General features: G+C 55.9%; 1 protein-coding gene across 8 annotated transcripts in view; it reads left to right on the top strand.

Moving 5' to 3' along the window:
• Nucleotides 1-4,489: 4,489 nt before the first annotated feature.
• NLGN3 (neuroligin 3) overlaps nt 4,490-20,578 on the top strand; it is a 122,383-nt gene continuing 106,294 nt past the window's right edge. For all 8 annotated transcript variants that reach the window (XR_012160653.2, XR_012160655.2, XR_012160654.2 and 5 more), the window contains exon 1: nt 4,490-4,593. The gene's annotated coding sequence lies outside the window, so the exon portion shown is untranslated. The remainder of the gene's footprint in view (nt 4,594-20,578) is intronic.

Here is a 20,578-nt window from a genome sequence, read left to right on the forward strand (position 1 = left end):
TTGGGGGCTGGCTGGTGCGTGGGGGGCTGTGGGGGAGGGCTGTGGGGGTCGGTGTTGGGGACTGGCTGGTGCGGGGGGCGCTGGGGGCGAGGGCTCTGGGGGGCAGGCCAGTGTGGGAGCCGTGGGGGGGTTGGTGTTGGGGGCTGGCTGGTGCGTGGGGGGCTGTGGGGGAGGGCTGTGGGGGTCGGTGTTGGGGACTGGCTGGTGCGGGGGAGGGCTGGGGGGGGAGGGCTCTGGGAGGCAGGCCAGTGTGGGAGCCGTGGGGGGGTTGGTGTTGGGGACTGGCTGGTGCGTGGGGGGCTGTGGGGGAGGGCTGTGGGAGGCAGGCCAGTGTGGGAGGCAGGCCAGTGTGGGAGCTGTGGGGGGGTTGGTGTTGGGGGCTGGCTGGTGCATGGGGGGCTGTGGGGGAGGGCTGTGGGGGTCGGTGTTGGGGACTGGCTGGTGCGGGGGAGGGCTGGGGGCGAGGGCTCTGGGGGGCAGGCTGGTGTGGGAGCCGTGGGGGGGAGTTGGTGTTGGGGGCTGGCTGGTGCAAGGGGCGCTTGGGGGGAGGGCTCTGGGAGGCCTGACTGTATAAAAAGCCAGTCCACTGCGAACCAGCAGAGCGGCTAACAGAGGGAGTTCGCCCGGGGAGAGCCCTCTGAGGCTGACATCTGGCCGGCTTCTCTGAGTAGTTACTATAACTCCTGAGGAAGCTCGGAGAAGGAAGGTAATATGGATGGGGGGGGGGGTTCAGCTGTTGTGACCTGCACTGGATGTGCCATGTTTGTCTTTCTTCCACAGGACAGAAGCGACTTTGTCTGTACGAAGTGCAAGCTGGTCTCCATATTGGACGAGAAGGTTCAAGGTCTGGAGCAACAGGTATCGACCCTGCGTTGCATAAGAGAAACTGAAGATTTCCTGGACAGACGTCAGGATATGCTTCTTCGGGCACAAGGTTCTGAAGATTCAGAGCAGGCTGCGGGGACAGGAAGACGGTGAAGAAATTTGGCAGCATGTGACCTCCAGAAGAAGAAAGGGGAGTGTCCATGTACCAGCAGCGCAGATACAGGTAAGTAACCGTGTTCATGTTCTCTCCACAGGGACCATTGCGGAGAGTGGACCAGATGATACGCCTGAGGGAAGGGAGCAGAGGGAGACTCCGCCGATTGGAAGGCATGAGATGTGCTGTCTCAGGGATGGGGGTTCCACGACCACCGCTCCCAACAGAAAGAGGTGGGTGGTGGTGGTCGGGGACTCTCTCCTCAGGGGGACTGAGTCATCTATCTGCCGCCCCAACTGGGAAAACCGAGAAGTCTGCTGCTTGCCAGGGGCTAAGATTCGTGATGTGATGGAGAGACTGCCGAGACTCATCAAGCCCTCGGATCACCACCCCTTCCTGCTTCTCCACGTGGGCACCAATGATACTGCCAAGAATGACCTTGAGCGGATCACTGCGGACTACGTGGCTCTGGGAAGAAGGATAAAGGAGTTTGAGGCGCAAGTGGTATTCTCGTCCATCCTCCCCATGGAAGGAAAAGGCCTGGGTAGGGACCGTCGAATCGTGGAAGTCAACGAATGGCTACGCAGGTGCTGTCGGAGAGAAGGCTTTGGATTCTTTGACCATGGGATGGTGTTCCAAGAGGGAGGAGTGCTAGGCAGAGACGGGCTCCACCTAACGAAGAGAGGGAAGAGCATCTTCGCAAGCAGGCTGGCTAACCTAGTGAGGAGGGCTTTAAACTAGGTTCACCAGGGGAAGGAGACCAAAGCCCTGAGGTAAGTGGGGAAGTGGGATACCGGGAGGAAGCACGAGCAGGAGCGCGCGAGAGGGCAGGGCTCCTTCCTCATACTGAGAAAGAGGGACGATCAGCGAGTTATCTCAAGTGCCTATACACAAATGCAAGAAGCCTGGGAAACAAGCAGGGAGAACTGCAAGTCCTGGCACAGTCAAGGAATTATGATGTGATTGAAATAACAGGGACTTGGTGGGGTAACTCACATGACTGGAGCACTGTCATGGATGGATATAAGCTGTTCAGGAAGGACAGGCAGGGCAGAAAAGGTGGGGGAATCATAGAATCATAGAATATCAGGGTTGGAAGGGACCCCAGAAGGTCATCTAGTCCAACCCCCTGCTCGAAGCAGGACCAATTCCCAGTTAAATCATCCCAGCCAGGGCTTTGTCAAGCCTGACCTTAAAAACCTCTAAGGAAGGAGATTCTACCACCTCCCTAGGTAACGCATTCCAGTGTTTCACCACCCTCTTAGTGAAAAAGTTTTTCCTAATATCCAATCTAAACCTCCCCCACTGCAACTTGAGACCATTACTCCTCGTTCTGTCATCTGCTACCATTGAGAACAGTCTAGAGCCATCCTCTTTGGAACCCCCTTTCAGGTAGTTGAAAGCAGCTATCAAATCCCCCCCTCATTCTTCTCTTCTGCAGGCTAAACAATCCCAGCTCCCTCAGCCTCTCCTCATAACTCATGTGTTCCAGACCCCTAATCATTTTTGTTGCCCTTCGCTGGACTCTCTCCAATTTATCCACATCCTTCTTGAAGTGTGGGGCCCAAAACTGGACACAGTACTCCAGATGAGGCCTCACCAATGTCGAATAGAGGGGGAAGATCACATCCCTCGATCTGCTGGCAATGCCCCTACTTATACAGCCCAAAATGCCATTGGCCTTCTTGGCAACAAGGGCACACTGTTGACTCATATCCAGCTTCTTGTCCACTGTCACCCCTAGGTCCTTTTCCGCAGAACTGCTGCCTAGCCATTCGGTCCCTAGTCTGTAGCAGTGCATGGGATTCTTCCGTCCTAAGTGCAGGACCCTGCACTTATCCTTATTGAACCTCATCAGATTTCTTTTGGCCCAATCCTCCAATTTGTCTAGGTTCTTCTGTATCCTATCCCGCCCCTCCAGCGTATCTACCACTCCTCCCAGTTTAGTATCATCCGCAAATTTGCTGAGAGTGCAATCCACACCATCCTCCAGATCATTTATGAAGATATTGAACAAAACTGGCCCCAGGACCGACCCTTGGGGCACTCCACTTGATACCGGCTGCCAACTAGACATGGAGCCATTGATCACTACCCGTTGAGCCCGACAATCTAGCCAACTTTCTACCCACCTTATAGTCCATTCATCCAGCCCATACTTCCTTAACTTGCTGACAAGAATACTGTGGGAGACCGTGTCAAAAGCTTTGCTAAAGTCAAGAAACAATACATCCACTGCTTTGCATGCTGGAAATGACCCACCTGATGATCACTTTAGATAAGCTATTACCAGCTGGACAGTGGGGTGGGAGGAGGTATTTTTTCATATTCTCTGTGTATATATAAAGTCTGCTACAGTTTCCACGGCATGCATCCGATGAAGTGAGCTGTAGCTCACGAAAGCTCATGCTCAAATAAATTGGTTAGTCTCTAAGGTGCCACAAGTACTCCTTTTCTTTTTGCGAATACAGACCAACACGGCTGTTACTCTGAAACCTGGCTTAACAGTGAAATCCTTGCTGATCTTCAACACAAAAAAGAAGCTTACAAGAAGTGGCAGACTGGACAAATGACCAGGGAAGAGTTTAAAAATATTGCTCGGGCATGCAGGAGTGAAATCAGGAAGGCCAAATCACACCATGCAGCGCGCAAGAGATGTCAAGAGTAACAAGAAGGGTTTCTTCAGGTATGTTGGCAACAAGAAGAAAGCCAAGGAAAGCGTGGGCCCCTTACTGAATGAGGGAGGCAACCTAGTGACAGAGGATGTGGAAAAAGCTAATGTACTCAATGCTTTTTTTGTCTCTGTCTTCATGAACAAGGTCAGCTCCCAGACTGCTGCGCTGGGCAGCACAGCATGGGGAGGAGGTGGCCAGCCCTCTGTGGAGAAAGAAGTGGTTCGGGACTATGTAGAAAAGCTGGACGAGCACAAGTTTCTGGGGCCGGATGCGCTGCATCCGAGAGTGCTAAAGGAGCTGGTGGATGGGAATGATGGCACTGGTGCGGGAGCCGTGGGGGGGGTTGGTGCGGGGGGGCTGGGGGCAGGCTGGAGAGGGAGCCGTGGGGGGGTCGGTGCGGGGGGGCTGGGGGGCAGGCTGGAGAGGGAGCCGTGGGGGGGTCGGTGCGGGGGGGCTGGGGGGCAGGCTGGAGAGGGAGCCGTGGGGGGGTCGGTGCGGGGGGGCTGGGGGGGCAGGCCGGGAGGGAGCCGTGGGGGGGTCGGTGCGGGGGGGCTGGGGGGCAGGCTGGTGAGGAGCTGTGGGGGGGTCGGGGCTGGGGGGTTGGGGGGGCAGGCTGGGAGGGAGCCGTGGGGGGGTCGGTGCGGGGGGGCTGGGGGGCAGGCTGGGAGGGAGCCGTGGGGGGGTCGGTGCGGGGGGGCTGGGGGGCAGGCTGGTGAGGGAGCCGTGGGGGGGGCGCGAGCAGGGGCGGGGCGCTCCCTGCGCGGGGCCGGAGGGGCTCGGCGGCGAAGGGGTTACTGAGCGCGCGCTCCCGCCCCGCCGTGCACGCGCTGCGCGCTCTCCGGCGCGGGGTCGGGCTGGGCTGAGCGGAGCAGCCTCCGGAACCGGCCCCCTGCAGCCGCCCGGACCCGACATGGCGGAGCCACGCGGCCGCCCCCCGGGGTGAGTGAGGCCCGGTGCCGACAGCGCCGGCCGGCCGGGGGGGCTGCTGCGCGGGGAGGGGGGCTGGGCTGGGCTGGGCTGGGCGGCCGGGGGGGGCTGTGCAGGGAGGGGGGCCGGGGAGAGGGGCCGGGCTGGGCGGCCGGGGGGGGGTCTGTGAGGGGAGGGGGGCTGGGCTGGGCGGCCGGGGGGGGCTGTGCGGGGAGGGGGGCTGGGCTGGGCTGGGCGGCCGGGGGGGGCTGTGCGGGGAGGGGGGCCGGGCTGGGCGGCCGGGGGGGGGGGCTGTGAGGGGAGGGGGGCCGGGCTGGGCGGCCGGGGGGGGCTGTGCGGGGAGAGGGGCCGGGCTGGGCGGCCGGGGGGGGCTGTGAGGGGAGGGGGGCCGGGCTGGGCGGCCGGGGGGGGGCTGTGCGGGGAGGGGGGCCGGGCTGTGCGGCCGGGGGGGGGGGCTGTGAGGGGAGAGGGGCTGGGCTGGGCTGGGCTGGGCTGGGCGGCCGGGGGGGGGGCTGTGCGGGGAGGGGGGCCGGGCTGGGCGGCCGGGGGGGGGGCTGTGAGGGGAGGGGGACTGGGCTGGGCGGGGCGGTCGGGGGGGGGCTGTGCGGGGAGAGGGGCCGGGCTGGGCGGCCGGGGGGGGGGGCTGTGAGGGGAGGGGGGCTGGGCTGGGCGGCCGGGGGGGGGGCTGTGCGGGGAGAGGGGCCGGGCTGGGCGGCCGGGGGGGGGGGCTGTGAGGGGAGGGGGGCTGGGCTGGGCGGTCGGGGGGGGGCTGTGCGGGGAGAGGGGCTGGGCTGGGCTGGGCGGCCGGGGGGGGCTGTGAGGGGAGGGGGGCCGTGAGGGGAGGGGGGCCGGGCTGGGCGGCCGGGGGGGGGGCTGTGCGGGGAGAGGGGCTGGGCTGGGCTGGGCGGCCGGGGGGGGCTGTGAGGGGAGGGGGGCCGGGCTGGGCGGCCTGGGGGGGGGCTGCGCGGGGAGAGGGGCCGGGCTGTGCGGCCGGGGGGGGCTGTGAGGGGAGGGGGGCCGGGCTGGGCGGCCGGGGGGGGGGCTGTGCGGGGAGAGGGGCTGGGCTGGGCTGGGCGGCCGGGGGGGGCTGTGAGGGGAGGGGGGCCGGGCTGGGCGGCCTGGGGGGGGGCTGCGCGGGGAGAGGGGCCGGGCTGTGCGGCCGGGGGGGGCTGTGAGGGGAGGGGGGCCGGGCTGGGCGGCCGGGGGGGGGGCTGTGCGGGGAGAGGGGCTGGGCTGGGCGGCCGGGGGGGGCTGTGAGGGGAGGGGGGCCGGGCTGGGCGGCCTGGGGGGGGGCTGCGCGGGGAGAGGGGCCGGGCTGGGCGGCCGGGGGGGGGTCTGTGAGGGGAGGGGGGCTGGGCTGGGCGGCCGGGGGGGGCTGTGCGGGGAGGGGGGCTGGGCTGAGCGGCCGGGGGGGGGCTGTGCGGGGAGGGGGGCTGGGCTGGGTGGCTGGGGGGGGGCTGTGTGGGGAGGGGAGGGGGGCTGGGCTGTGTGGCCGGGGGGGGCTGTGTGGGGAGGGGAGGGGGCTGGGCTGTGCGGCCGGGGGGGGGGTCTGTGTGGGGAGGGGAGGGGGGCTGGGCTGGGCGGCCGGGGGGGGGCTGTGCGGGGAGGGGAGGGGGGCTGGGCTGGGCTGGGCGGCTGGGTGGGGGCTGTGAGGGGAGGGGGCTGGGCTGGGCGGCCGGGGGGGGGCTGGGGAGGGGGGGGAAGCGGCGCTCCGTGCTGCCGGCGTTGCCATGGTGACGGTGTGAATGGGGGATTGTGCTGCGCTCAGCTGGCGGCCCCGGTCGGCCGGGCCACGGCCTGAGCTCAGAGCAAGTCGCCCGCCCTCCTTCGGCGCGGGGTGCCCCTTGCTCGGCTCCGCCCGGCCGCCTTCTCCCGGCAGGCGGAGGGGCTGGGCTCGCCTTCCCGAGCTTTGCCTGGGCCCGCGAACGCGCCCCGCTTCTGGCTTCGCCGGAGAAGTGTATGGCGGTTGGGCCGGCCGGCCGGCCGCGGGCCAGAGGAGCGGGCGGGATGATGCTGTGGGTTAGTCAGATAAGGTGTCTTGTGGATAAAGTGTGCCCGACTGTTCCGACCCCGCCAAACCCATGTCATCCTCCTCGGGTGTCCAGCTGCAGCCCATGCAGGCATGGTACCTGTGCGCTGGCAGGATGAAGCAGGGGGCAGCCCCCTGCCTGGGGTATGTGCCAGTCTCGGCAATTGCATTGTGTCTCTCTCAATTCCTCCTGTAACGGGTGGGATTCTTCTTCACTTCCCGTCCTAAAATGCGGGTATCCTTGCTGTGCACTTGTGTAGTCGCTAGGCCTCTGCCTAGGGGTGGCTGCATGTCAGTGGTTCTGTAAAGCAGCTTGGTGCTTATGAAAAATGCCTTGTTCAAATAATTATAATGATAAGCTCTTTCTCTGCGCAGGTCTCGGTGTCTGGGCAGGATTGTGTAGTGATGGGAATGGTGGTGTTAGTCTGGGTCTGAGGTAGTCTTGACTCCTGCCAGTGTAAGCCAGACAAGGTGGATGAGGTAATATCTTTTATGGGACCCACTTCTGTTGGTGAGAGGGACGCCAGAGCTGTACAGAGCTCTTCTTCAGGTCTGACCATTTAAACACGAGATCAAACAGATAGCTTCGTCTAAGTAGTAGTACAGACACTCTTTTCTTAACTTGTTTGTTACGTAATTTTTTAACATCAGCTTTAATCCATTTTTTAATTCTGTATGGGACCGTTCAAGGTGAAGTGGCCCATTAACACTCCTGTAGTCATAGGACAAAAAGGGGGGTTAGTGGGTTAGATTGTTGTAATAAGCTATAAATCCAGTGTCTGCATATAAGACCATGATTCTTAGTGTCTAACAAAGTTGTGAGTTTAAGCTCCCACTTTTCGAAGTGCTGTGCAGGTGTCCTTTGAGGACAAAGACTGATAGGTCAGATAAAGAGTGATCACTTTGTGAAAAGGGTTTGTCCTTTGTCTTTTATCGTTTTCCTGTGTGAGTTCATTTGAGAGCATAGTGATTTTCTCTCCTCAGGGTTCTGTCCTGTCTTCTCACTTGACCCACCTGGCTGCTCCCATGGCTTCAGCTCCCGCCTCTGCTGAATACCCCATAGCCTTGGGTGTTCAGCAGAGCCGTAATCCACATCGCCCTGTTGATGCCTCTTTTCCACTTTTGCTCACTGTTTACACTGCTACACTTTTAGTCTAAGCCCTTGCGATCTCCCCTCTGCCCCTCCCCTGTCTTCACACCATTCTGTCCCAAATGGCATTGCTCCTTTTGTATTTCCAATGTGCCTGTTGCTTGCTCTCTGTTCCTCACTGCTCCAGCTGTTTCTTATGCCTTTGTTGTGTCTCCTTCTTTACCACTTCTCAGTCCTCTCACTGGCATCTCCTTTTCTTGCATCCAGCTCTGTGCCTGCTGCCATGCTGACCCCTACATCTTGAACAGGTCTGTCACTCCCTGCTGGGCATCCTCTCCCTCCCTGCACAGATCTCTTGTCTTGTTAGATTGGTAGCTCTTCAGGGCAGAGAATGTTTCTGATCAAAGTTCTGTAATGAGCCTTCTAAACTACTGGTACACTAAGTGTTATGTAATCATTAATTATAGCCCCGTTGTATGGCCACTGGGGAGGGGTAAAGACAGAGCTGCTGAGGAGAAGGCTCTTGTACCAACAATGGGATGGGAATGTTTGTCTGAAATGACAGGAAAGAGACTAGCCAGATGAGAGGAGGGACTAGATGGGGGGGAAGAGACAGAGTCCATTAGATCATCTGGAACAGGGGTGGCCAACCTGAGCCTGAGAAGGAGCCAGAATTTACCAATGTTCATTGCCAAAGAGCCACAGTAATACGTCAGCAGCCCCGCATGAGCTCCCCGCTTCCAGCGCCTCCCACCCACCAGCAGCCCCACCGATCAGCGCCTCCCCCTCCCTCCTTCCCGATCAGCTGTTTCGTGGCATGCAGGGGAGCGAGGGCATGGCAGGCTCAGGGGAGGGGGCGGGAAGGGGTGGAGTGGGGGCAGGGCCTGTGGCAGAGCCAGGGGTTGAGCAGTGAGCACCCCCCGGCCCATTGGAAAGTTGGTGCTGTAGCTCCAGCCCCGGAGTCAGTGCCTAGACAAGGAGTTGCATATTAAGTTCTGAAGAGCCGCATGTGGCTCCAGAGCCAGAGGTTAGCCACCCCGATCTAGAGCAAGTCCTGGAGTGTTAAAAACAAGGATGACGTCTTTGACTAGGTAGGCCAAAGGCATGATCCAAAGGGGCCAGAGAGGTTGGAAACCTTGTTAGAAAATAATAGAATGGGATTTCGTTGGGAAGTAACCAAGGAGAGGGGGAGATGGGCGAGAAGGGGCAGAAAACTAGACAGTAATTTGCAAGGTGAGATGTCTGGCTCTGAGGAGGCGCTGGCTCAAAGGTGGTGTTCGTGTTTGGACCCTCAGCACTAGAACAAGTTGGCCAAAATGATAGGGGGTGGCAGTGGTGTAGCTCTTCTAGTAAGTGAGTAAGGAGCTGGTCCAAGATGTTTGCAGGGTGCTAACACGCCTGGTGAAAAAGGCTTGAGTGAGGTATTAGGGGTAGAAATAGGAGCCCCTTCCTGATGGTAAGATGGGCCAGGCTGGGAGAGGGGAAGCCTAGTTGCTTTAAAACAGAGTCGGACAGTATGAAAAATGCATAGGCATTGAGGCCTGGGTCCCGTGGGCTAAGGAGGATTTCCACTTCAACTTGTGTGATTCTGTGGGCCAGAATGTAGTATGTTTGGGTGTGCAAAGCAATTGGACAATGTTACGTCCAACTTGCACGCACACTTATTCAGGCTGTGAGTTGGGTAATTGCGTACAAAGATTTGCACAAGCACTTCTTTTTCTTAGCATATGTACAATGTGCCTCAGGTAGCACGTGACCAAGATCCATCACCGAATTTGGTCTGCTGGTTGGATCATTAGTTTCCCCGGCCCGGGCTGGTTACTGACAGGAAGTGTGATTTACCCGATCTGTATGTGCACTTGCAGTATTTGCAGATTACCTCACTATTGATCACCTCAGCCTGAGAGTTGGGCTCAGGTGCTCTGGAGCCCTACAGATGTGCAGTCCTTCGTACTGAAGGCTTCCCTGAGGTTAACCAGCATCTGGAGCTAGAAGGAGCCATCAGCAGCAGGAGGGAGAAGAGTAGTTTCCAGGCTGTGGTCGGTGCAGACCCCTAAAGGAGAAGGGTGTGTAGAATGTTACTGGAAAGATGAGGTAGCCTTTTTCTGCTGAGAAGTGGAAGGTGTTAGAAGCAGAGGAGGCACAGAGAATCTGATGATCAAAAGGCTAGCCTCATTCTTGTTGCAGCTCGCAGTCCCCCAGGTTCCAGAACCCTGCCTGCTCTGTAGCCCAGCCCCCTCCTCCCACTGGCATAGCCCAGCCCCTGGCATGTCCCTGTTGGAATCTGCAACCAGCACGAGATCTGTTTGGGGCAGCTTTCCCTCCTGAGTTGCAACACCCTTCAGATAAAGTTCTTGCTTCTTTCTTCTCTCTAGATATTTAAAGGCCTTCAGGGCTTGGGAGCCATTCCCAGACCCTTAATTCTGTTATGAAAAGCTGCCAGAGAACCAGGGCCATGTGCTCCTTGCGGCAGCCCCTGGAAGTATCTGTGCTCTCTTTGATGGAGCCTGTGCTCAGTTCCCTGTTGTTGACCCTGATAGTGTTGGCATGGTTCTCTATATTCCGTGTGTTGCTCTAGTTTCTATTGTCCCCGTCACTGCCGTGTAGGAGGAAGCTGGTGGAAAGCTAGAGGTTTTTGCCCACTGTGTAAGGGGCAGGTGGGTCCCCAGGAAGGAATGGGAAATGTCTTGGGTTCCTGTCAGCCAAATGGGGGAACATCTACATCCCCATTCTAGGCAGCAGCAGAGGTGGTTACATTTTTGGAGGGGAGAGATTTGAACTCTTAGTTCCCCAGTTTAGTCTACCTTGTCCCATGCAACCACCCCACCTTTCTTCGGACCCTGATACCAGCTACTGAAATCAACAACCGTGTAGAATCCACTCATTAGCTGGATACTTCTAAAATGATCTGCAGGGAAATAGTTAAGTGCTGACATTTAGAGGTCGCATTTTTAGCATTATGCATGTATTTGCTTAATTTGCATTCGCAGTTAGCACATTCACATGGCCAACTGTGCTGTTACCACAATGACATGTGCAGTTAGGGTGCCGAGATTAGCTGGATGCCTGCACATTTGCAGTTCTGGACATCCAGTCCTGGGTTTCAGAGTTAACACCATTGAGGCGCATGGGACACTTTGTATCTCTGTGCTGTTGGGACTTATTTTTAAATACTTTAGGTGGTCTCCTTGGGAAATTGAGTTCAAATGACCATAATTAGCAAATAGTGTGTGCAGTTACCCAATGTGTGTCAAATAGCCACGGTCAGTGCACATGCACATAGGTGTGCAATGTTCATCTAATTTGTATGTGTGTCCATCTGTAGTCAGAGAGAAAGGATAGCCAAGTGGTTTGGGAGCTCTCTGGGACTCAGAAGACACCAGAAGATGCTCTATGTGACCTTGGGCAAGTCCCTTGGCCTCTTTGGACCTCTGTCCCCATCTGTGGAACTGGGAGAATAGCCTTGCCCTGCTGCTCAGGGGTATGTGAGGGTAAAGACATTAGATGTAGGGAGGCACCCAGATACTACAACAGTGGAGGCCAGATAAATACCTTAGAATTAGGCTTTTGCCATCCAGAAAGGCTGGAAATTCACTTTAATGGGAATGCTGCATGGCAGGGGTGGGAATTGAAAGAGACTGTTGCTGTGGTAGATGTGGCTCCTGCGTGTGCTTAAGATCAGTTCGTTGCTGATGGCATTTGGAACAAGCCTGCACCTCTGAGGCCTTTCATTGTTCTGAATCCTGGGTTCAGATCTGCCTTAGGTCAGGTGAAAATGAGATTGACATCACAAAGCCATGGTATCTGGCTCAGGCTGTGTCTGCTTAGAAGTCTGATCAGGAGGGGTTCCGGCTGGAATAGCCTATGGGGCTGCAGGGCAGGACTGAGGAGCAGTGGTAGAGTGTGTGGGGAGCTCAGGTGGAACAGTGGGAGGGCTGTGGGTTGGTACTGAGGGGCACCTGCCGAGCTGTGTGTGGGGAGCATGTACAGTAGAGAAGGCAAAATGACACTGCACTAACTGGTCTGACTGGTTCTACACTTGTTGAGCGCCAGAATTGTTAACTGGGAGCAGATTGTCTGTTCAGCTCCATTGCCATCTGCGTAGTGCCCTCCTCCCGCCTCCTCAGAAGGATGCTGCCGTGTGTATGTAACATGAATGCATAAATAAATGTGCCTGTATTTCTCACCACAGCTGAACTGTGTATCCAAGCCGTTTGGGGCAATCTCTGCTTTACTTGGGAGAAACTGCAGAGAGGCAACAGCTATGCAATGGGGAGTAATGGCTCCTGTTAGCACTGTCTGGAACTCTGGGGGAATCCACAGCAACCAGAGATGTGTGTGATATTTGTCTGGACGGGGTTACTGGGCTGGGATTGTTGGGGTCCTATAGAGATGTCATAGAACTTGCACAACAGGCCCTGCCTCCATTCAAGTCTCCACTGTAAATTACTCATGGGCTACAGAGCACTTTGTCCAGCCTTTAGCTGAAGAGCCATCGCTTACTGGGCCCTTGGATGGATGGGCTCTGTTCACTGCATGGCCCAGGGTTGTCTGGGTGACTCATTGATAAAACTGGAGGTGGGGGTGTGACCTGCGGTGCTTGTCCCAGGCAGTTGGTCATGTGGGCAGATTGGTGGGCTCAGCCCTCAAGGCAGTTGACTGTTCTTCAGCATGAGGAGGGGCCGATTTTACTCAGAGTTCTGTGCGTTTTCTCTCCTGTCTCCCCCAATGTGAAGAGGCCTTGTTCCAGGTGGTATCAGACACTGCTGCTGTAAATTCAATGTGTGTCTGAATGTTTCTCTGCCCTACATCACAATGTAGTAGTGAGTAAAGTCTGCAATCCCAACCGCGTCCTGGGTAAGGGTGTCCCCTCCAAGCACCTCACAGCCCGGTTGCCCACAGGAGACACTTGGCTTCTCATGCAGATCTGTCAGCCTAAGCAGCAAGACACGTGGCAGTGAGTTTGGGGCAGAACCTTGGCCTGGAGACTGTGCGTAGGGTGTGGTGTGGCCTTGGCAGACCCTAGTGTTCAGGCTGTTTCACGGATCAGCGTGGATGGCATTCTGCACTCAGGGAAGGGTATTTGTGGACACAAGATAATATTTGAAGAGGCTGGTCCTGTATGTTGACAGAACAGTGGAAGCATCCTTCCCGAATGCCGGCTGGCTGATCAGAGAGGAGTGCCCTTTGTTTGTGTACTGGTGACAGCAGGTTCCACCTAACTGCTTTAGCAGCCAAACCCTTCCACAATGCTAGTGCAATGGGCAAGTTCTGTTAGGGCAGCCAGAAGAGAAGCGGGTTCTGTGTGTGCCAGGGATGCTGGCATCTTGGGATATGGCTGCATCCGTGTTTTGGCTCAGAGCTGCTTTTCTCCCTGTGGGGGCATGGCGGGGGGTAATTTTGTGCATCATCTTCCTTCTGCGCACTTCATGCTGTTGCCTCAGAAATTAGGCCATCCAGACAAAGAATTCCCTAGTACTCCCAGCCGTTCTTTGCCAAGCAGTGCTACCGGCTGGGTGGAGGGTGTGTTATAGCCATGCTCCGTGGGGAAAAGGAGAGAGCAGCCATTTCCCTTAGCCTTTGCTCATCTTGCTGTGACTTGCCAGTTCCCCTGTCCCTTGCCCTCACAGGAATTCACTGTCACACCCAAGAAGAATCTCCAGCAAGAGGCAGGTGCGTTCAAAATGGTGCAGAGATTAGGGTGGAATTGGGGTTCTGGGAAGCTGCGCCAGCTGGTGACACACATGCCAGCAGGGAGCGTTGTGGAGAGGGATCAGTCCTGCCCCCTCCACAGTCCCTGTCTCTGCTTTGCATTCAGTCAGCCCCTGGCTTGCAGTGTGGAATGACTGGGGCTGTGCAAGCATTGATAGCTGGGATCTCCCACTGCTCCCAGTCCCACAGATCGGATTGGTTCTCCTGGAGGAGGCCTCCCCACGCAGAGCGATGAGTAGGGGTTGCTGGTCTCCTCTGCACAGGCTGGGGGATGGGGAGCATGTCCGGAGCTGCACAATCCGAATCCAGGGTCTGACTGGGTCGGGGGAGGGGCAGACCTGACTCAGGGATCTGAGCAGGGACACGGTGAATGATAGAGAGTTGCTAGGGACTGGGGGAAGGTGGGTCAGCCCCTTTGCAGGTTCTGACCTTGGCCTCTGCTGACCCCATAAATGCTCACGCCTGTGGTTCAGGCAGCTCTCTCCCCTTGGGACTGCAGCAAGAGAAATCATTCCCTGGGTCCTCCCAGGCCCAAGAAACTCCTTGCTTGGGCTGCAGGGTTCACAAGTAGTCCATCCCTCCTGCCCTGGAGCAAAGGAGCCTCTGCCTCGTCTGCAGGTGGTGCTGTGATCCTGTGCACTAGGCCCTCCCCTCTCCATCCTGGGGTGGCAGTATTCCTGGCTTGGCAGGTTCACAGGTCCCTTCCCCGTTCTTGTCACCGCTTGGCTCTCTCACTTGGGTTCCTAGTTACATAGAGGCTGTTGATCACATCTCTAGTAGGCCTGTATTCAGTTGTCTCCAAACCTGCTGCAGATTTGAGTGTGGTTTGTTAACAGACAAATTACTTGAAGCTGCTTTAGTGCCATGGAAGCATTGGTGTCCCCTGGGATCTGCCTCTTAACACTACCTCTCCATGGCTTCCTCAGGCACCGGAGCTTCTGCAGAGTGTGCTGGCAGCAGGATCAGATGATCTGTGCGCCTTGTCTCTGGGGGTTACCCCTGTATGGCAGGTACTGTGGACTTAAGAACATGGTCTTGATCTCAGTTTGATCTGCCCTTGTCTGCCCCCCTCCCCATAAACTTTCACTTACGTGTTGCGGAAAGAACGAACGCCTCAGACTTGTCACTGGTTCTATGTTAAATCAGGAAAAGACCTGAGCATCCTGGTGAGCAGTAGGACAATGAAATCTGAGCTCAGTGTGCAGCTGCTGTCAGGGAATCCACTGAACTATTGGTCTGCAAGAAAGTAACAGGAGAATATTCTAGTGCCATTATCCAAATCAATGAGCACTCTCCCTGGACACAGCTCCTCTGGGCCAGCCCATCTCCAGGGTGGGGCAGGGTTTGGAGGCATTCAAGGGCAGGCAATGAGAAGAATTAAGGGTTCTGAGAGACCACCTGGAGAGAGAAACTGTTGGGGCTGTTTAAAGAGCAGACAAATAAGAGGGTGAGGTAGAGGGATCCACAGTGATGAACAGCTTAGAGAATGGAGATCAGGTGTGGCCATTCTCCTTTGCTCTCTGCACAAGACCAAGGGCCAGTGGAGGGACACTGAAAGGCAGCACACTTGAGAAGGAAATGCTTTTTCACACCCCACAATTGACCTGTGGAACTCACTGCCACAAGGTGTCACTGAAGCCACACATGTAGCAATGAGACAATTAGACGGTGACCTAGAACCATAGGATTAGAAGGGACCGTAAGGGTTATGTAGTCTAACCCCCTGCCACGCTGCAGTCGGTGACAGCCAGAGTTTCATTAGATCAGAATGAGAGGGATCTGAGCCCTTGGGCATGGGGCAAATGCCAGTTGATGGGGGTTAGGTAGAAGGATATTCTCTTCTGGGGGTTCTTGCAGCTGGTGCTGGGGGCTGGATTCTTGTGCTGGTCTGGTCTGGTAATTCCTGTGCTCCTGTTTCAGAACTGTTTGGATCATCAGCCTTGTTCACAGGTGTGGAGAAGTAGAAGATCAAGTCCCAGACACGTTCTTTTTTTTTTTTTTTTTTGGTGGGGACGGAATGCCTCTGCCAGCAGCTTGGCTCTCTCCTCTTAGAGCCAGGCAGGTGCAGGCAGCATCCTTGCATGTCCATGGTGCAGCTACCCTGGGTTTTCTGTGCCTACGTGTGAGGATAGCGAGGTGGCCAGGACCCTTTTGTCTCTCTCTTCCCTTTTCCCTCTTCCTCCCTCTCTTTTGGTCTCCATGACAGGATACAAGGGTGCTTGGGGTGAAATCCTATCTGATCCCAGGGAGGCTTTGGCTGAGAATTGGGGTTGTTTCTGGGAGTTTTGGAAACCTCCAATGCACCTTTCATTTTTATCCAACTGCAGAAATGGCTGTTGTTTATTGAAGATATTTACAAAAATAATGCTGTGCCATGGGGCTGTGAACTGGCGATGAAGTGCTGAGTCCTTGGGATCAGCCCTCTGGGCTTCTCTCCCCTCCATTTCAGGGGAGCTGCTCAGGTCTGGGTCTTGGGGGTCATAGCTCAGCAGAGAGCAAGCACTGTCCAAATGCAGCCTTCGCTGTGTGTCCTGCAAGAGACTGGGGCAGGTGGCTGTGAGCCCCACCTCCCCTCCCACCACCCAGTGAAGAAGGAGAGGTGTGGGGTGGGGAGAAGAGGAGACAGATGCAGCGGGGGAGCAAGTGACAGAGAGTTCTTCAGCCACCTGTGTCTTGTTCAAGGGCACATGAGTGTGAAATTCAATTTGTAGACGCAAGCTGTGGCTGGTGAGGAACATGGGCCGCTGTCTGCTGGAGCCCGGCAGTCTGGGAGCACTGCAGCCTGTATGCACAGTGTGTCCTGCCTGCCAGCTCCCAGGAAGGCTGACGTCACCACAGCGGAGCAGTGGCTGCTGCAGGACATGTCTGCTTGAAGTCTTGTCAGGTTCTCCCCTGGTGTGGAGCCTTCTGTCTCCATCTGGGAGCTCCCCTCCCCAGGAGCTGAGCTCATGCTACACTGGCACCTACTGAAAGCACCTGGTAGATTTTCCATCGTGTCTCCTTCCCACGGCCTGGTGGGCTCAGGCCGAGATCATGGTAAGAGGGCCAAGATCGTGCCCAGCTTGTGCTGAGGTGTGAGGGGTGCTGGGGCGTGAAGCCTGCGCTGTATGCGCCAAGGACCTGTAGGAAAGCTGGGTGGCAGCTGGTCTCTCTCCTTTTCACTGGGTGGGTTCTGTTCCTCTCCCATCCCTGTGCATTTCAGGGTAGGTTTGTCAGCTGGATGAGACTTGGGTGGTGTCTCAAAGGTAAGGACTCCCCAGCTGGAGGGCAGGTTCATGCTCCTACTGGGGGCTTTTTGGCATGGTGTTCCCCAGACCCCAGCTGAGCAGAGCGGGTTGAATGCTCGCACCCTGGTGCTCGGGGGGGTTGGGAGTGGGAGATGTCCCTGGTCAGGGTTCTCCCGCTGGCCCCAGCTCCAAGTTGCAGCATTTCTGCTTCTGCCTCCCCACAATGCATGGAGTGGGCTTTGCCTGCATCAGGCACCGACAGTTTGGTGGTGATGGTAGCTATTGTGGGGCAGGCAGGAAGTGCCTTCTCTAATGCCCTGGTGTTTTGCACCGCTGCCCTGCTGCTGCTGAGGCTGACACCTCCCAGTGGCAAGAGAGGCTCATAGATGAGTACAGAAGCCTCAGTTTGACACATCCCAAAGAGAGGAGTTGCTTGTCTGAGCTCAGGTGGAGTCCATCAGGGCATTGAGCAGCCTCTGTTGTCAACACGCGCCTGTCTGAGTACAGAAAGAAGCCTGGGGAGAGTCCTGGGCTAGGACAGGTCTTATGGCTCCCTTGGCAGAAATTTGGTGCTCTCTGGGCAGGAGCTGATGGGCTGGCTCTGTCTCTCCTGGATTTGAGTATTGGGAAATGTGTTTTAATGCAGCCAAACAAAAGGCTGTACAGCTAGGAGCAAAGAATGTAGGTCATGCTTTCAGGATGTGGTCTGTATCTTGGAATGCAGCAGCTCTGCAAAGGATAAAGGTTGTGGTAGATAACCAGTGAAACATGAGCTTCTGTCAGGGTGTAAAGGGTGAACACCATCCTGGGATGAATAAGAGAAGAACTTTAAGCAGGAGTAGGAACGTGAAATTGCCTCTGTCTATAGCATTACCGAGACCACTGCTGGCTATTGTGTCTGTCTGGAAAACCTTCCTTATAGCAAGAGACTAGGGAAGCTCAATCTATTTAGTTTACCCCAGAGAAGGTTAAGGGGTTATTTGATCTTGGTCCACTCCATGGCTGTGGGTTTAGTGTGCAGGTAGTGATGGTGGCCATACTGGCCTTAAACTTGGACTCTAATACTACCTGTGTAGGGGGGAGATTTTTGATAGTAGATGGAAAAGGCCTTGTGAGATCCAGAGGCTAGCCCAATGAATGATGCCACTGTGGATGGTAACAAATGCTCATGGGATCAAGGACAGAGTAACTGACTCTGTGGCCAGGCGGGCAGGCCACTCAGCTGTGATGTGAAAGATCAAGTTCAAGTCACTGTTCCTTTGATTAATTATTTTATACAAATTGGAGCAGTTTCAACAGGAGAGAGTGAGAGAGCCCTACACCAGAATAGTCCATAAACCAGTAGCAAGGACACACTCCTGCAGTGGGGGACCCCCCAGGTGCAAATACATTGTTCTCAGCATGGGTGGTGGGTGAACCCCAACTTTGGGGAGTCTAGGCCCCCCCCATGGCAGGAGGAGCAGGCCCCCCCCCCCAGGCCAGTGAAGCCCTGGCCCAGCTGCCTCGAGCTGCCCCTGGCTGGAGCTGAGTCTCCACCAACTTCAGGGGAGAAGGGATGGAGGCGAGGTCTCAGGGCAGATCATGGGCTGGGCCATGGCCTGGATTAGGGGAGGCTTAGCCTGTCCTGGCCTTTGATACCCATGCCTCAGGCAGAGGATAATTGAACTGGGGTCTCCAGCATCGCTGATGAGAGTTCTATGTGGCTAGCAGTCATAAAGGAGGCCACCTCCTCACAGATTCCAAGCCAGAAGGAACCATTATGATCATCTAATCTGACCTCCTGCACAACGCAGGCCATGGAGCTGCCCCAAATGGTGCCTCCTTCTCCTCTCCCTGTCTCCCGGCATTTCGTGAGCCTAGTTCTTTGCTTTTCTGAAAATGTCTGAAATTGAAACGAAAAATTTGGGGTTGAAACGTTTTGTTTTGACATTTCAACAATGTTTTGATTTTTTTCAGTTCAGTTGAAACTATTCAGTGACTCAGCGTGGATTCATGAATAGTTGTGGGTCAGTAAAAACTGCATTTTTCAGTGAATAAATGATTTGCTGAAAAATATCCCCCAGCTATAGTTCTGGGCTAGCTGCAGGAATTTTTGGGTGAGGGTCTCTGGACAGTGTTACATAGGGCTCAGATGAGGTGGTCAGACTGAGCCCTTCTTTCTGTCCTCTTGAAATGTGTGAAACGTGGCTGAGGCTAGGGTGACCAGATGTCCCAATTTTATAGGGACAGTCCCGATATTTGGGGGTTTTTTTATATGGGCTCCTATTACTCCCCCACCCCCTGTCCCGATTTTTCACACTTGCTATCTGGTCACCCTAGCTGAGGCAGTCTGCCAATGGGATATTGTCTAGACATGGAGCTGCTGTTGCCACAAGGGGGCAGAAAGCCAGAACACTCAGCAGTGTGGGGGGACCTGATGGTTTCGGCCTGGCACATGGAAGCTCATGTTTATCCTTCCCTAGGTCTTGGCTTTTCCTGTGGGAGCCCATAGGAGGTATTGAGCATTGCCCTGTTCGTGTCAGCTCCGTTGTGACAGGCATGGGAAAGCTGGCCTCTGAGCTGCCTTCTGTCTGATAGATCACTGGCAGGGGATGCATAGGGGAGCATTATATAAAGCAGTCATGTGTGGGGAGTTTAGAAATGTGCCAAAGGGATGCCACTGACAGCCGGAACTGGAACTCTGACAATGATGCAGCAGCCCAGCCATAGGACACAAGGACAGGCCATGCTTCCTATTTGACTCTGAAAAAGACAGGCTTTTTCATATACTGTGAGCCAGTGCGGCAGAATGCTCAGCACAGGAGAAAGGAGCAGAGCTGCCATTCGGTGTTGGGATGACAAGAGAATGGTGTGTGACAGAGGCCTGGGAGCCAGGGGGATAATGTGTCAGCAGTACAGAGTTGCCATCAATCTGTTTTCACCCCAGCCAATTAGCTGTGGGTCTGCAGTGTGAACCTGCTGCAATCCTTGTACACTCTTAGCCACGTGGATGCAGTGCTGTCCCTCACTCATGGTGGTGTGGAGCGGGCCTGGATGTGGTGCTAAGGTCTCCTTTGTGCAGTTTGGGAGGTGCTAATGATGACTGCACAACTGGGATTGCACCAGGAGTTTCCTTTCAATGGGTCCTTTGCAATCTTCTGTTCTGGAACTATCGATTTTAGTCTGGTTGAATATTGCTAAGTACTTTGCGTTGAGAAGTTCTGTAGTCGTTAAATCAGTGTTGCAATATACCACATTTCAGAGGGGTAGTCTTCCCTTTGTTTGGAACCCTTTCAGTTAAAAACCACGGCATGTGGCCACCTCTGAGCCTGCCCGCAGCAAGAAGTTCACCTTATCCAATGAGTTTAAAAACAAACACACTTATCTCTATGGTAACAGCAGAAGTTTAATGTACCTGAAAAAACTGATTAACCTTGTAGAGTGATGACAGACCAAGTTACAATCTTAACTCTGCCCCTTGCAGAATGACATGGAGAAATGCTGTGCAAGTGTCATGTTATTTGTGTGAAGAGTGAGTTCTGGCTTTTTTGATGAGTTCTGCATTCATGTAACTAACTGCCCAAATGGTCAGGTTTGCGCTCTGTGGTGGTATTTGTAAGTGACGGTAAGTAGCGTATGCGCCCCTCTGTGACCTCCATCTACCTTGCAGGAACAGTGGTACACGCCTCTGATTGGGGCACCTTTGCATGCAGATAAGTCTGTCAGTCGTGACATGGGGTGGGGGGGGGGTTGGCCCTGCAGGGGGCAGTCGGTCACTAGCAGTGCAGGGGGGTGCATGCGCACATTGTGGGTGGAGAGGGTCCACACACATTGGCTGGGGGGGGTGTTGGTTACTATCTAGGATGCCCATATGACTTGTTTTGGCTGGGACAGTCCCTTTTTTAAGCCCTGTCCCGGCCATCCAGACTTTTTTGGCAGAAGAGGGCATTCGTCCCATTT

This window comes from Lepidochelys kempii, chromosome 9, assembly GCF_965140285.1.
Source record: "Lepidochelys kempii isolate rLepKem1 chromosome 9, rLepKem1.hap1, whole genome shotgun sequence".
Lineage (NCBI taxonomy): Eukaryota > Metazoa > Chordata > Testudines > Cheloniidae > Lepidochelys > Lepidochelys kempii.